This window comes from Mustela nivalis, assembly GCF_964662115.1.
Source record: "Mustela nivalis genome assembly, chromosome: 16".
Classification (NCBI taxonomy): Eukaryota; Metazoa; Chordata; class Mammalia; order Carnivora; family Mustelidae; genus Mustela; species Mustela nivalis.
This window is the reverse complement of record NC_139035.1, coordinates 31,156,434-31,173,402: the sequence shown is the minus strand read 5'-3', so window position 1 is coordinate 31,173,402 and position 16,969 is coordinate 31,156,434. Positions and strand designations below refer to the sequence as shown.

Sequence of the window (16,969 nt, the reverse complement as noted above, 5' to 3'; positions counted from 1 at the left end):
GGCAGGTGCTGTGGTGTTCTGAGGACCCTGCTGCGTCTCTCCACTCGGGACCCCTGCAATTCCCTGTGTTTCACAGGCTCTTAGTCACACGCCTTAACCACGGCCGTGGGATCCAGGGTTATAATGGCTGTTAGGGATCATAAGAAGAGAATGAAGCTGAAATCTCAGGGAGAACCACAGTGCACGGGAACTCTAATTCCCAGCCCTATGGTGACTCTCGGGGGACACGGTTTGCTCCAGTTGTGTTCCTGCTGCCAGTAAATTGGTGTAGGAACCAAGAGGACCTCTCTGTCTTTGATGACAGCATAAAACCCCCAAATTCCCCACTGCCTTCCTAGATTCAGTGATATATTTCGTCCTCTCCCTTCAGCTCCCTGTGTTCTCCTCAGATGGCCCGAGTTCTGCCTTGCTGCCCTTCTTCCCTGTTATTTGGTGAGTATGTCTTAAACTCACCACCTCAACTCTGTGGTCATTGTCCACTTCCCATATACCTGCACTATTTTGGTGGGGGGGAATTTGACCCCTATATTAACCAAGCTGTTCTTTCTACCCTTTTTCTCTGGGCTCATTAGACAGCAGCAGAAGAAAAGCCATGAGCACTATATTCATAAGCTCCGGTAAACTTTTGTTGAACTTGTTTGGTTATTTGAGGTTTCACTAAAGAATGTGAACTAGAAAAATGGCTAAGTGATAGGGAAGCACTTTCATGTCTGAGTATTGGTGCCTATGCGGGAATGGGGGCGAGAGGAAGGCCCAGCTGCCAGAGGCAGCCACGTGATCTCAGACCACAAGACATTTGCAGGACTCTCAGCCTGTAGGAGTATATGTTAATAGCAGGAATGCTGAAAATAAAACAACAAACAAACCTATACTTTAAAAAAAAAAAAAAACTGAGCCATACTTTAAAGTGGTAGAATAAAGTAGAAAGTGGTGATTGGAACTTAGCATGGTAAAGATTTATTTCGAAGTTGTAAAGTATTGCCCCACCGTCTCCTAAAGGCTTACCTCAAACATGGTCAGAAATGAAATATAAAATTAAAACAGTCATTTAATAAAATATCAAAGAATTATGCCAAGAAATTAATGACTTAAGTTTATTTTCATGAATAAAATAATTAGCTTTCATTTATCAAACTATTAGCTTGTAGGTATCAATTTAGAGTACAGGTGTTAATCATTAAGACCCACGTTATCCAGTCTGAGTTCCAAGTTCAAGGGCTTATTTGAAAAGAAAGTTGATTCACAAAATATTAAAATAACTTGAACTATATTTTTTTCTTTACTCATAAATGCTTTATTCCCCACTTTTCCTCTGCTTTTATTATTTAACCTTTCATATTAAAGAAGAAGTCTCAAGATATTAAACATTCAGTGAAAGAGCAGATGAAACATGAAATCACAATGTTATTAGCATCTGTCTTTTGGATAACTTATAAAATTTGAGATTCATACCTCCTGTTCCTGTATAATTGGTCTCCTCCAGAGCCAAGTGGGGATAACTTGTTTTATTCCCATATTCGTACTTGAAAGTAGGAGTACTTGATTTTTTAAGAAATGCTCTGAACAGAGCCTGGGTGAGGTCTGCTGTGTAAGTGATGCTCTTGGTTCCTCCGGCCCAGGTGGGTTACTATGATGCCCGAGATCTAGTGAAAATTTTCAGGCTATCAAGAAACCACTTGTCCCTCTATTTGAAGTCAGTCTTGATCAAAGACGCCAGGATTTAGGTTTTCAGAAGGAACTTCTTAGAAATAAAAGCTCTTTTAGGGAGACTGTGCAAATGCACAGTTGAGCTTTTCAGACAGAGCAACAGAATCCAGAAGTGAAAGTGTATTACTATACACAAACTTAGTTGCCTTTTGAAAGGTATTATACTGGGACGCCTGGGTGGCTCAGTTGGTTAAGCGGCTGCCTTTGGCTCAGGTCATGATCCCAGCGTCCTGGGATCGAGTCCCACATCAGGCTCCTTGCTCAGCAGGGAGCCTGCTTCTGCCTCTGCCTCTAGCCTGCCACTCTGTCTGCCTGTGCTTGCGCTCTAACAAATAAAATCTTAAAAAAAAAAAAGAAACTAAACAGGTTTCTTTTAGAAAAAAAAAAAAAAGAAAGGTATTATACCAATGGAATATTAGTTTTATGCTTTGAAGTTGGGGTCAGAAATTTTTTTTTTTCTTGTGACCCCGTGTGTTTTGTGCTTTTTTATTAATTAAGATTCAGGTTTCTTTGGACCAGCTTGAGGGGCTTTGCTGTAGAACCAAGACGTGAGCACCAGGACTTTCTCTTTCAGTTTTCTCACCCCCTGCTTCTTCCTTGCTCCCTTGAGAAGGATCCACAGTTACTTGTTGCTGTGAGAATAAGCTCTGTAAATACTACCCCCTTCATAAGAGATAATGCTGAGAGATCTTGTAAAATTTAGTCTGACAAAAATGTGAGGAACTTAATGTCACAGGAGCAAAGACTGAGCATCTGATTTTTTTAAATTTTATTTTTAAGTAATCTGTACATCCAACATTGGGCTCGAACTTATGACCCCTGGATCTAGGGTCACACGTTCCAGTGACTGAATCAGCCAGATGCCCCAAGACTGAGCATCTTTCATGTCCTCCTGGCTTCAGAGAATCTGAGCTCAGCCGCAGTTATCCTGGGCAGTCTTTGTAGCCATTGTTCCAAATATAATCAGAGATTAGGAAAAGCAGTCATTCCTAAGAGTTAGGCTTCTTTGATCTAAGTAAGAAATACATTTTAGCTTTAGAGATCATTTTAGAGATTTGTGACAGTCCCACTTGTTTCTATATAGGGGTTCTAAACTTGATCCTTGGTGCTGGATTTGATTCCTTGCAAAGCCAGCAGGGTGTGATGCCTGTTACTAAGGCATTCCACTGGCAGAAGAAGGAATAAGTGCCAAGTTGCTTAATATCCCATAGGGAAGGCGCGGGGGAATGTACAGTGTTTCCTTTCTGTGGCTCAGGGTGATGTTGTACTGCTGTATGAGGGAATTAATAGGTTATTAAGTTGAGGTTATTAAATAAGGGTCATACTTGGGCGTTCCTGGAGATATCCAGGGAGGCCAAGACTGTTCGGTGACCAGACACCGTAGATGCCTTAACTCAGGAATGAAGCAAATGACTCACTGGTTCCATTTCTCCAGGTTCCACCCTCCCACCCCATTTTTGTTTGTTTGTTTGTTTTTCTTTTCATCTTTCATTGTCCTGTGACAGGTCTTTGCAAATCTAAGTACTGGATATTACTAATGATATTGAGATGACTACCTCTTGTCTGTTTCTGTTGAAGGCAGAGGTCATGGTGGTGGTAAGCTATTGTTAGCATAACTCAAAACCCTGATACAATGACCTGCTTTATAAGTATGTCCCTTATGAAGTGAGCCCCTGCCCGGCTTCTCTGGTGGCTCTGAGCAGCCAAAGTAGTCTAGAGTGTATCTCACTGTCTTGGGTTCTGATACGAGTACATACCCTTCTCCTTTCTTTGTTATCACCTCCTTTCTTATCTCGTTAGGGGCATCTCACAGAGCTTTTTTCCATATAAACTTTCTCTGAATCAGCCAGACGTGGCACCAGTTTCATAATTTTGGACTATTTTGAACTTCTGAATCACTTATGAGTGTGTTTTCCACATAGGAAATGACTCCCACTGCATTTGTGAAATAGACTCCTAAATGCTGTTTTCTGCCTCAGAGTTTGAGTAGTTTAAGGTTCTTTGCCTGCCAAAAATAATATTACCACACATTACAGAAAGGATAAATAAATGGGACCAGGAATCTCATTTACTTTCTCCTGTATGATTTCCTCTTATGTCCAAGAATGCAGCGTGTCATAGTGTCACTTAACAGGAGCCCTCGGCAGCGGCGACAGGTGTCTGTATGTGAGTGACACAGCTATTTTCCTACCAAGTCTGACTTTTGGAAAATGAACTTGCCTGTATTTTTATTTCATGACATACAAAAAGTAAGTGTAACTTTCTCCATAAATATTAGAAGTCTGGCTTATAATCAAGTATTTCAATTTATTGGTCATAATCCTGCTCTTAATCTACACACACCACATTCATTTAGATTTATTTAGATTTATTTGGTAGCAGTGCAGCTGAAATCCTTAAAATATATTCCAATTAGATTCAGAGTTAAGACAGTGGTCTTCATTTGAGGAGTATATGTCATACCAGGAGCATCAACTGTGAAAATAAAGTATCTTCCTTTGAAATCTTATATTGCAAACCAAAAATATTTTGGAAGCTCTCCAGAGCCCATGGGTGCATTATGCTTTGCCTTTAAATCATCATGCATGACAAGATTATATTCTTAGCTGATCTACAGTCTAGTTGTTTTGTTATGACTGATATGTTCCAGCTTGTTTTTGATGTGAAACTATCAACTCTGGGCTTCCTCCCTTCCTCTAAAACATAACACATTCCGTATGCCTTCAGTGGGATGAGGTGTTCCTGCTGCTAAGTCCGCTGCTCACGCAAAGTCAGAATGTTTACCAGAATTCTTGAAACCCAAACCAAACTAACTGACTGAGTTGGTTTTCACATTTAAAAAGGTTTCTTTACTCTTGATTAGGCCAAGGAGGGCTCAAATTTTCGTCCATTTTAGTATTGCGTGTTCAGATTTTTTTCTCCATAGGAAAATAGAAAACTACCTTTTCTCTGAAAAGTCACTAAGAACCTTATTGCGTTGTGCTTTAAAATATGTGTGCCCACTTCTGATCTTCAGGAAAATTTCTAGAAGTTTATAGATTAATGAGTAAATTTCATTTGTGATGACTAAAATGCTTTCTGGATTATTGATAAAATGTGCAGAGTTTCCTGGTGTTGAATCAAATCAAGCAAAGGATGTAATGAATAAAAACGAAGACTTCCCAGATCTCCTTGTTTCCAGGACACTTATCATTCATGCCAGCAAAGACCAACTGGCAGTTAGAAAGAAAGTTAAATTATGGCTCACTGTGAAAGAAAGCTTTTATTTGTGTTCATTGTTTAAGAATATTTATGCCAGTGCCAAGGAAAACCCTACCTTAGAAACAAAATAAAAATAAGCTTTAAAACTTCCCAAGAATAAGCTTGCATATTTGCTGCTGGAGTGACCTCCACTGGTTTGGATAAAAGCATGAAAAGCCAATCATGATATTTCTTATGATTCAACAGCAATTTACTCTAAATTTATAAGCCAACAATAGTTAAACATATTGTAGTCATACTTAAAATATATTGAATCTTGGCTGTTTCTTTCCCATAATCACAGTGGAAGTGGTCCTTGGCGCTCATAGAAATCAGCTGGAAAAAAAAAAGATTTTGTATACTGAGTTTTATTTTGCATTTCAAAACCACATTTATTCTATTTAACAAAGTATTGTAATAACATACCGAAGTTAAGAGTACAATGGTAGCAAATTGTAAAACATCTTTCTATCCAATAAATAATTGTCAGGTACTTGTCACATGATAGATCTTCCTGAGGGGTATAAAAATGATGGTGTTAGATTTTGTGGGGTTAAGTGTAGATGAAGGGGGTGAAAGAGGTATAAAAATGAGCAAGATACAGGCTCATGGGTGGTTCAGTTGGTTAAGTGTCCGACCCCTGGTTTCAGCTCAGGTCAGGATGTCAGGGTTGTGGGATCGAGCCCACGTGGGGCTTTGCATTTGGTGTGGGGTCTGCTTGTCCCTCTCCCTCTGCTCCTCCTCTCTTTCTCTATGGAATAAATACAATCCTTTTTAAAAATGACCATGATAAAGAACTAAGGTGTACATGCCGTAAAAGAGATTCAGGGAGAAGGACTGGAGAACTCCCAGCTGGGTGGCCTGGGAAGTCTTTGTGGCAGGACGTTACCCGTCCTGTGTTGTGAAGAATGGATAAGATTTGGCCACAGGAAGAGTGAGCAGAGACCACCGTTGGTGAGGGAGAGTGATTAGCGCCGCAACGCCGTGTGTATGCGTGTGTGTGTGTGTAGCCCATTCTGTTTGGCAAGAGCACTGCATGAGAAGGGCCATAACCAAAGGGTCTCATGTGCTGGCCAGGGACTTGAAACTTGACCTTGTGCTCCTGGAGCAGCGGCTTGTGTTTCCTGGACTGGGCATAGTATACCCAAATTTGCCTGTTCCAATGGAGACTCTGGAACCTCTTGGTTGCCTGAATGAGGGAGAGTACGGCTGCAGCTGCAGCAGCGGTTTGAGGGCAGACTGGGCAGTCTGGGAAGCCGAGGAGGGGCGTGCCCGCCAGCGGCTCCAGCAGGGAGGACAGTAGAGTGCAGCGCCCGCAGGCAGCCGGGAGGGGGTCAGGATGCCACACAGGCAGGCGTTCAGTAAATATGTATTTCAGTTAGAGTTCGGGCTTCAGTGAGTGAGAGGATAAATAAACACAGGAACATCAAGAGGCTGTCTGAGGATGACGTGGTAATTATACAGTAGTCCGTCTGTCCATACCCTGTCTCCACCCCCCGCCTCAGCTTTTCTGGGTTTGGCTTTCCATGGGTTCAGTTCCCCGCGGTCAGCCACAGTCTGGAGGCAGATGACCCTCCTGCTGATGTGTGACCTGAGGCTCAGGGGCAGCCAGTGCCGTGTTGCATGCCTGTGCCCTTCATCCTATATGTCATCTCCATCACAGGAAGACGATGTTCAGAGGGAGAAGCCACGTTCACGCGCTGTTATTACCGTGTTGTGTTGTGACGGCTATGTTTTATCCTGAGTTACTGTCATTTATCCCACCTGCACCTCGTTTATACAGGAAGCTCCATCCTGAGCGTGTCTGTGTGGGAACGGTCATGCAGGGGCCCAGCCTGTCTGCTGTTTCACATGCCCATGGGGGTCTTGCACATGTCCCTATGGATTGGGGGGATGACGGTATTTTTCGATTACTGAGTTTGAGCTGCTTCCACAGCTCTTGAAATGTCCTGAGATAGCAAGAGCTGCAGAAATGGAACTTAGAAAAGAAGTTCAGGGACTTCTGGGGGGCTCAGTTGGGTAAGCATCTGTCTGCCTTCAGCTGAGGTCATGATCTTAGGGTCCAAGGATCGAGTCCCCGCATCAGGCTTCCTGCTCAGCAGGGAGCCTCCTTCTCCCTCTGCCTGCAGCTCTGCCCCTGGACATGCTCTCTCCCTCAAATAAAGTCTTTATTTAAAAAAGAAAAGGCAGGGGAAGAAGTTGAATGTGACAACACAGGCAGGAGACAGCTGACAAGAGTCTGGGGTGTCACTAAGATTTAGAATAAGAGAATTACAAGCATCCTCCAGGAAAAGGGAATTGAGGTCCTGCATGCAGAGGACGTGAGAACAGCAGAGACTGAGCAAGGAGAAGAGAGTCTTGCCAGGGGCATTACGAGATGAAGAAATTTAATAAAAAGAAAGTGAGTATTGAGAAAGGACTGTCGCTTTTCATTTCTGAAGGAAGGGTTTGGTCAGATGGTGGGTAGGACTAAGAAGGGGTGAGAAGGACTGTCTGACAAGAAGAGAACGCTGGACCTGCTAAAATTCCAGTTTCGTGGCATTTTCATTTAAGTGTAAATTGTCACATGTGGCTTGTGGCTCCCTTACTGGATGGCAGAGATATAGGGGGTAAGTAGTTAATTTCAGAAAGTGGACCAGACGTGGAGAAGGACTGCCTGAAAAAGTTTAAGGGAGAGATGATAACATTTGAAGGAACCCATGGCCAAATAGTCTCATTCTTTTCCATGAAAGACGTAGCACTGTTTGTGGAGAGGGCGAAGGGAGGGAGCATGGGAAAGATTTTTAGCTGGCCCTGTGGGATTTCAGAGAAGAAGAGTGGGTGGTGAGTCTCAGCGGCATAGGCAGCCTGCTGAGAGGTGAGAGCCTGCTCCAGGGAAGGTCTCTGCTTCCCCGTCTGGTGGCTTTTCAGTAGTGTTGACAAACCTGGGAGAAAACCAGAGGAGCAGGAGATGCAGTGGAGGGGATGCCGCCAAAAGGCCTGTGTGAGGCGGGTAGTGAAGTGAGTGGGTGCCAACCCCAGACTGCAGGGAGGAGCTGGGAGGAGGGTGCGGCGAGGGCCAGTGGCTGGAGCATGTGGCCAGGATGAGGAGCAGATCTTGGGTTGTCAGACTGGAAGGTTCATGGTCACAAAGCGTGCGTCTGTCAGAGTTGATTTCGGTTGCAGGCTATTCAACACGAAATGGGATTTTAAAGGAAGATGTTAACATGAAGGAATCCAAGTGTCTAGTGAGAGGAGTCTACAAGGTGGATGTCTTGGTTTTGCTCCAAACTCACTACCTCGGCTTCCAATGTGTAATGTGAAGAGTAAACTTGGGACTCCTTTTATGCGTCTGCAGTAATGCCCAGAATCATAAAAACTCAGATCTGGGAGGGATCCGGAAGCCATCTTGTGCAATGTGTGGCTTCTGTAGACTGGGGGGTGTGATATTAGAAGGTCACTGGGCTGGCTGGGGGCACTGACCCCCAGTTGTGGCCAGGACAGGGCAGCCGCATGCTCTGAACTCTGCACATTGTTGGGGACACTGAGGACTGTGATGTGGAGTATTACCTTCAGAATGTTCCTATGATCCCCTTCTCTGGATGTGTCCTTTAGGAGGACCATGCTGACCCAGTGCTTCACTGCATCATACGTGCTGTGTGGCATACAAGGACATTATCGGATGGGAACATTAGTAAATACAGCAAAACCTGGAGCGACGTTTTGGACTGTGTTCCAGTGTGAAAGAGTTTGTCACTCAGCAGACCCGTCTACCCTTCTCCGAGGGCCCCATGCTTTCCCCCCCTGCCGGCTCCTGTCTCTGTCCTATCTCCCACCCAACATCTGTCTAGTCCTGGAGGGAGAAAGATCCCTTGATAATGGGACCTCAGAGAAAACAATATTGTTTTCAGAGAACAGGAGAACTTTTAAAATTTACTAGCACTTCGCTTTTTACTCTAAATAGTATATTGAGAAACATACAGAAGCCCTTGGAAGTAATCCTGATAGTTATTTGTGAAATAGTAATGTAATGCATGTGACCATGCCAGAGGGGTACTTTAAATGGTCTGCTTCAACATGGACCCAGCATCTTTAAGTAAAGTAATTAAAATACACCAATCAGTGACTTGGTTAATAATATAAATAAGACTTTGCAGGTTTATGAGTTGAAGAGTTTGGGTCTTTGGTTTCTGTAGCACCGTAACTAATTTAAGGGGTTTCTTGAGGTAATGTATGGATCAACAGCTCTAGAACCTTTGTTTGCATCTCTTGCAACAACAAGCACGATGCTATGGGTTTAGCTGCTTTAATAAACTGAGCCAAAGTCCTCTTCAGACCATCAAAGAATGCTAAAATACCTTCACGTTCATTGTAGTTCTTCCCCCTTTTTTGGAGATTTTTTGGTCTTAAACAACATTTGGCATCCATATGACATGGAATTCAAACACCCTGTGGTTTCAGAGACTGAATGTTTTAATGTATTTACTTGAGTAAATGCTTCTCTTCTTCCATCTTTGTCTTTTTCCCCAGGATTATTTCTTCTATGTATAAATTCAGAGGATATAGGAGAAAGGTTACCTTCCTACCCTGGAGGAGCTCATACAATGTCTTTATTTTTTCGATGTTTGCAATTATGTTATTTTTAGTTGAAGTGTAATTGACCTGCAGTATTGTATTACTTTGGGGCGTAAAACAGGGACGTTCATATGCTGGTTCTCAGATTGTGGACTCAGATCAGCAGGGTCTGCATTACCTAATCAGACAGAATGTGGGCTCAGATCAGCAGGGTCTGCATTACCTGATCAGAGCCCTGGGAGGTTGGGATGCAGCAGTCTACCTTCTCCTAGCCTTCCTGGACGTTCGGACACACACTCAAGTTGGAAGGCCTCTGAGCTAAAGGCTGGAACTTTATACTTATTTTTTTTTGTTGTTGAGATAAAATCGTATTCCAGAAATTCACAGGGTCATGCACCATCACCTCTGTTGAATTCCAGAACATTTTTATCACCCAAAAAGAACTTGCCTCCCCCATAGCAGTTACTCCCTGAGTCCCAACCCACTCCCACCCCAGCCCCTGGCAACCACTCACCTGCTTTCTGTCTCTATGGATATGAATTTTCTAGATGTTTCCTATAAATGCAACCATGCAGTGTATGACCTTTCATGTCTGGGCTTTCACTTAACGTCCTGTTTCCCAGGTTTGTCTATGTTGTCACGTGTGCCCTTCATCCTTCTGGCTGAATAATGTCCCATCGTGTGTGTGTATAGCTTTTGTTTGTCCATGTGTCATTGACGCAAATTTGAGTTGCTTTCTTGCTGTTATGATTACAGTGCTGTTGTGAACACCCAGGTGCAAGTGTTTGTATGAACCAGGGTTTTCACTCCTCTTGTTGCTTGCGGTGTTTCTATTCCTTACGGTCGCTGCTGACACCAAATCAGGGAAATGCATGATTAGGTGCCTTTGAGCCTTGCTTCCATTTTGGATGATCAGTCAGTACATGACCTTGTTTTGTGTGTGTTTCTGTGGAGAGACACATTATCTAACATATTGTTGGTTTGGGGACATCAGGTTCATGGCCAGCAGTCGTATAACTCATGCTTGAAGAAATCATACCTAACATACACATCACACCTTCACGAGCTTATGAACAACAGACAGGCTGCTCACTGCTCTTTGAGGCCAGTTTAAACAGTGAAATTGCCAATGAAAAGCACAGAAATGTGAAAAAAACATGGCACTAAAGAACGGTTGTTTATTGCCTGTGAGCTAAAACAAGACAGGGTGTCACTGTGTTCACTGTCACATGGGAGCATGTGTGTTGGAGAACTTGAATTTTTCACTATGTGTGTGTGCATGTCAGAAGTAATGTGAAACCCCTGCCAGGATGATTTGGGGTTAGGAGCAAACTGGAGCTAGTATGCAAACTTGCAAATAGGGAATCCACAAACACTGTGCTAGGCGTGGTGCTTTTGTCCTACCCTGACAGTAACTGTTTCATTTGTTTAGGGAACTCCAGACCTGCTTCCTTCCCTCCCTTCCGCCCTCCGTCCCTCCTTCTTCCCTCTTCCCTCCTTTCCCCTTCCTCCCTCCCTCCCTCCCTATCTCCTTCCTTCCTCCTCTCTCCTTACCCCCTCCTTCCTTCTCCCCCCCCCCCTTTTCTTCCCTCCTTCCTCCCTCCCTCCTCCCTCCCTTCTTTCCTGTTATGGCCATCTTAGTGGTTGCCGCTGGTATGGATATGCTTTTATTTTGCATTTCCTTAATTATTAGTGATGTCGAACAACTTTTCATGTGCATATTAGCCATTCATACTTTTTTTTGAAAAAATGTCTATTCTAAAACTTTGACCATTAGATTGTATTACTTGTCTTTTTATTGTTGTGTTTTCTATAATGTGGATACTAGCCTCTTAGATACATGATTTGCAGATATCTCCTCTTCTGTGAGTTGTCTTCACTTTCTTGATAATGTTGTTTGATGTATAAAATTTCTTTATTTTAACAAAGTTCAGTGTTACCTATTTTTTCTTTGATTACATGTGCTTTTGATGTTAATTTCTTTAATTTTGAAAGTGCTGTCTTTATATAATTAATCAATATTGCCTGTTACATTTTTTTTATTAGAGAGATCATGAAAAATTAGATTTCATGGTTTCAGTAAATGATTACTTATTTGCCAGTGGCTGTAAATGGAAAGTATTTATTTGCTGATATCAGATATTTACAAGATTTTTACATTGGGAATTTAAAATAATGACTCATCAGGGTCACACGTATATAAAAAGTAGTGTCAAAGTCACTTAACAAACTGCTGTTTTGCTTAGGAAAATTGAAAGGAAACACTTATCACTGCTTTAAATAATACTTTCCTCTTTAATAAAGAAGACTCTGCCTCTTAAAAACTCTGAACTTTCTGCCCTTAAAGTAGGAACTTGGAAATAAACACAGTTGGTGTTTATTTGTGTTAGTTTAAATGTAGTAGCCCTATGTGTCAGAAAACTGAATCCATAACACTTAAGTTAGCCTAAGCAAGCAAATAATATCAGCTAACATGGCTTTAATCTACTAAGTAACTTTAAATCCAAAAGATCAAAGCAAGTTATAAGTAAAAACAGTCCTTGTTGCTGTTTCCTTGGTCGAAGCAGGAAAAGGCTAGAAATTATATGTCACCTTCATATCCTGGCTGGCTGACCTTGTGCTCAGATCCAGCCTCTGTGTGCCAGCTGTTCCCTGTTGCCCAGACCCTGCCCCTGGGGCAGGGGGAGTGGGGGGTGGGGGGCGGGGTGAGAGAAGGCGCTCCTGTCCTATAGGAGCTCAGACACTGAGAGTCCCAACCCCTCACACTTGAAATTCAAAGCCCTCTGCCTGTGCTCACCCTCAGTCCGCCCACCTCTCCTGAAGCTCTTGCTGTTGGGGTCCCTTGGTCCCTCAAGAGTAGCCCCAGCCAGGCTCTGTTCTTTACACGCGAAGGTAAGACATTTACTCATGCTTCTGTATGTGTGCAGTTGTTGTTTTGAGAATCTATTTAAAAATGGAACTTTGTCCTCTTCTTCAAGGATCAAATTTTAATTTCAACTCATAGGTTTTTTTCTTGGTATGAACTTTGAATGGCATCTTAATAACACGCTAAAAATCTTATGAAGGTTATTTGAATTTTGATCTGCCACAGTAAGGTAAAGTCAGCCATTTTTGGGGCTTATTAAAATGTGCAGATTTAAAGTAGTTTCTGTTCTTTCATGCTTTAGGGTCGTCTTTAGCCTCTTCTAAATGAGAGGATCTTGAAAATATGTTCTTCCTTCGTTGCTAGCTGGTAGAAAATTAGGTTTAGAACCCTAGGAATTACTTTACTCACTCATGTGAATTAAATATGGTAAAAAGATGAGAAAATATTAGAATCTTCCAAGCTATATGGATAGAAGTCTGACACAGATTTCTATCTCAGCTAAGCGTCCACAGCAAGCGTAAGTCGTGGCGACGCTTGTCTTAAATACACAGGCTGTGTGCAACCTCAGGCTGTGTTTGAGTTGATGACATGTTTCATGCATTATAATTGGATTTACCACTCAGAGTGGAAGTCGGAATACATGGGCCAAGTTCATATGTTTTCTTTCTTATTGAATACATTTGACATTTACCATTGTGTAAATTGTAGGCATGGGTGTATTGATTTAGTACATTTATGTATTATACCAATGAACCCTGTGGTAGTGATATTTAGCACCGCTCTCCTGTTACATGGTTCCCCTTTCTGTCCAGTGTTGGGGTTAGTGAAGTTTTAGTGTCTTAGCAGGTTTGATGGTGGTAGTTCAGTGTTGCTGTGTGGATTCTTTACCCTGCATGAGTTTTCTGACTGGTTTACTGCCTGTTGCAAGTCTGTACCTTAAAGGGCATCCTTCTTATCCCTGCTGTGTTCACTTCTGCTTAAAATAGAATGGACAATTTCTATGCCATTGGCAGGAAAATTCAGACTAGTATAATTTGTGCAATATTTGTCCGAGAGTCAAATGTGAATTTTAAAGAAATTAAGCAGATTAAAAGTGTTGTCAAAACTGAGGTATTTCATGCCAATCATTGATCGTATATGAGTTTCTTCGGTGATAATGCAAGAAATTGAGAGCACAGTTAACAATTTGGTAAAATTTTGTCTAACAGGTATTCCTGTTCAAAGAAAAAGAATGAATATATCCTTTTTACCCACACGAAGGTTGTTTTCAATCATAGTATTTATAATTAAGAAAACTCTAGTTCCCTTTGAAGCCTCAGGAGTCACTAAGATATGTAAATAAATGCCAAACTAATACGTATTTTACTTGTGGACAGTGGATTTACTGCCCCGTGTGGTTTTAATGTCTGCTGGCACATTTCTACTCTTAAAATGCTAAAATAAATAATCTTTTTGCATTATGTCATTTATTTTTACACTTTTGTTTCTAATTAATCTACCTGCTTTCATTGCCAAACTTGAACATTGGAATACTCTATTAGATTACATCTCATTTGTAACTTCTTGTTTCAGTGTACACAAGTAAGACAGAGTTTTTTCATATATCTTCCATACTTCATCTAGTTTCCATCTTAGATGTGAACTGGAAGATTGTGAGCAGGAGCTGCTTGCACTGATTATGAAAAATGTGAAAGTGTCTGAAATGGGTGACCTATGAAACAGCTTAGAAAACACATGTAAACCTCACCTCATCTAGAAAATACTGTGTATCCTCAGACCGATTCATCCCACCTTTTTAACTTGAACCCATTGTCTGTAGTTTATACTGAACCAGTCAGCCCTTGTTGGCATCTGTGGGGGAGCCACTTGCCAGTGGGTCACACATGCTGGTCCTGTGCCTTTTGCAGGCTTGGTGGGAGCAGGGTGCATACCTCACCCATAACCCAGAGCGCAGCCGGCAGCCTTGCCACACTGCCTCTGTGAACACACCTAGTCTTTAAAATGGCAAGTTCTGATCACACCCTAACACAGGAAGTACACATGGGTGTTTAGGACAAGACGGGCAAGGTGCCTAGCCTGTTCTTCTTGGGAAAAATACAAAACAAAGTAAATTGAGTAAAACTCAGGAAGCAGGTTCATACCCTGCAGGTGCACATCACAGATTCCAAGAGAATCATTCTCAGTGAACACAGTAGCTGCTCAGTAAATGCTTGCTAAAGAAAGACCTTCACCTATTTCACTGGAAAACATGAGTTGGTTCCCTTTGTAGGCAAATGAGGATCCCGCATAGCCAGTCACTGTGATTTCAGTCCATCTGCTGCCTCCAGGAGAACAGGTCAAGCTCACAACCGTTCATGGTAATAATGTCAATAAAGACAAACAGCTTTATGAATGTCACACCCAGGTTCTCACACACAGGGAAGTTACTGATCCAATGCAAGGAAGAATAAAAGTCTTTATGAATTTGATGTTTCCCTAAGCTGCAGGTAAATTTCAGAGTTCTTTAAGTAAAAGGGCATTTTTAACTATGTCTCATACTAACTAGTACCTGGAGGGACTGCTCAATTGCTCAGTGGAATGAAGGAGGTCCTTGTGACGCTGTTTCCTGGACTCTGGAGAAAGAACCCCTTTGGGGCGCTGCTCTAGGAAATCGGATTTGCTTCTGCTCAGACTTCACAGAACAGCAGGGCGTGGGAGCCTGCCATCAGACCCGTTAGCATTTGTGGGGAAAGCTTAGATGATTCCAAGAGCGGTGTTAAAAAACAACAGTTACCATCTAAACCAAACAGCCCGGAGTCCTTCATGGTGATTGATCTCAGTTTCTGTGTCGGGGAGGACATCTGAAAAATTCTCTCACATTCTTTTGCCTCACAATATGTAGGAGTAGAATGTTCTTGATTTGATTTATCTCAGTGACGTGTTTTTCCTTTGAGCTCGCTGCTCAGTTTTGAGTTTCTGAGATGTGTGAAGTATTAACATTCCTGGTGTCTTCGAGCTTACTTGTGGTCTGTTCACCATGTCAGTTAAGCTCCGTAATAGGATCTTGTTTCTGCTGGGGAAGAGCTGCAGTTTCCCAGAGAGCTCGCCAGATTGCGAGGTTTCCTGTTGTGTGTTTTCACTTGAGGCAGTATTTTCAGATGCAATCTTATGGCCTACACATTGGCCTGACCTATCGCAGAGGGGGGTTGCTGCTTACGGACGGAGCATCTTTTAATTCTTACTTGTCAGGATGTGAGGTGAGATGCAGGCCTGGTGTCTGAGGCTCTCTGGTCTAAGCATTGGAACATTTAAGATACTTAAAATACAATCACACGTCTTTTTCTTTCTTTTCCTTTTTTTTTTTTTTTTTGGCACAAAATTTCAGAGAACATGCTCTTTTAATATGAGGGCTTGGGGGGGCCTCTGGGGGGCTCAGTCGTTAAGCATCTGCCTTCAGCTCAGGTCATGGTCCCAGGATGCTGGGATGGAGTCCTGCATCGGGCTCCCTGCTCACCGGGAAGCCTGCTTCTCCCTCTCCCACTCCCCCTGCCTGTGTTCTCTCTCTCCCAGTGTCTCTCTCTGTCAAATAAATAAATCTTAAAAAAAAAATACAAGGGCTTAGGACTTCATTTTGAAGACTAACAAGGGGTTGGGGACATACTTTTTCTTGAGGGTTAAATAAACTCATTAGTCAAATAGGCTGTATCCTAAACTTCAATCTCAAATAACCTGTGGGTCTGAGGCCTCGCGACGTCATGTTTTTACCTTTTCACAACACTGATGCGTGTGAATTCCTCACTGTTGTCTCTCAGACTGTGTGACAAAGGCTTTCTCCTTAGCGTGCCCTCGTCCCCACTTTCAGAACTTCAGAAGGACTCTTTACTGTTACAGAAGAGAAGTTAAGATCATCTAAATGCTCCAAAGCACGTCTGACATGGAGTACCAGTTCCAATCTTTGAGTAGAGAGCAGCATTCTGCATTTGAAGCAATATTTTTTGCATGTTGAATATTTTGAGTGTCAGTTGCTTGCTCTGTGGCTTGGTCAGCATTAATTAATAAGAAGCATAAATCAGTGATTCTCAAGCCTAGCCACACATGGGAATCATCTGAGGAGCTTTTAAAAAATACTAATGACCACAGTCCATTCCAGTATGAATTCAGTTAGAACCTCTGGGGTCAAGGCCCTGGGTCTGCAATTTTTTTTTTTTTTAATATTACTAAAGTGATTTTAAAGTGCAGAAAGGGTTGAGAGTATTCTAAGAGACTCGTACCTTTGTAAACATTTGTTGTATGTGTTACGTTCCCTTCAAGACTTGTGGCCGAGTCTAGACACTGGTCGTGGCTGGCTCTAGGAAGACTTTCCAGAACTTCTGTGAAAGACCTTTGATTGATACTAATAACGAGAGAAAACACCTCTGGTTTTATTTTATATAGTCTTAGTTTTACCCATGAGCTCATGTGAAACTGAAACTCAGAGACACAAGAAGCCTTTCTTTTTGAAGGCCATAGATGTATGGAGACATTGTGCCTGCCGTGCATACTGATAATTTCTGTGGATGAACTTGGAAAAGGGAACTCTGAAAACTGTCATCACCGCAGTGCAGCGATGGTCCTTCTGAAATA

At 42.3% G+C, this 16,969-nt stretch overlaps 1 protein-coding gene and 1 long non-coding RNA gene across 11 annotated transcripts in view; both read left to right on the top strand.

Annotated features, from left to right (window-relative positions):
• LOC309850529 overlaps positions 1–16,969 on the top strand; it is a 510,333-nt gene that overhangs the window by 137,296 nt on the left and 356,068 nt on the right. The window lies entirely within an intron of this gene.
• The window catches only part of DISP1 (dispatched RND transporter family member 1), a 175,179-nt gene that overhangs the window by 106,505 nt on the left and 51,705 nt on the right, over positions 1–16,969 (top strand). For 3 of the 10 annotated variants that reach the window (XM_082704528.1, XM_082704530.1, XM_082704533.1), the window contains one exon: positions 371–432. The exons of 5 other annotated variants lie outside the window; for them this stretch is intronic. The gene's annotated coding sequence lies outside the window, so the exon portion shown is untranslated. Of the gene's footprint in view, positions 1–370; positions 433–12,292; positions 12,394–16,969 lie in introns of those variants that run through there. 2 more of the 10 variants (XM_082704526.1, XM_082704534.1) reach the window with 1 other exon arrangement.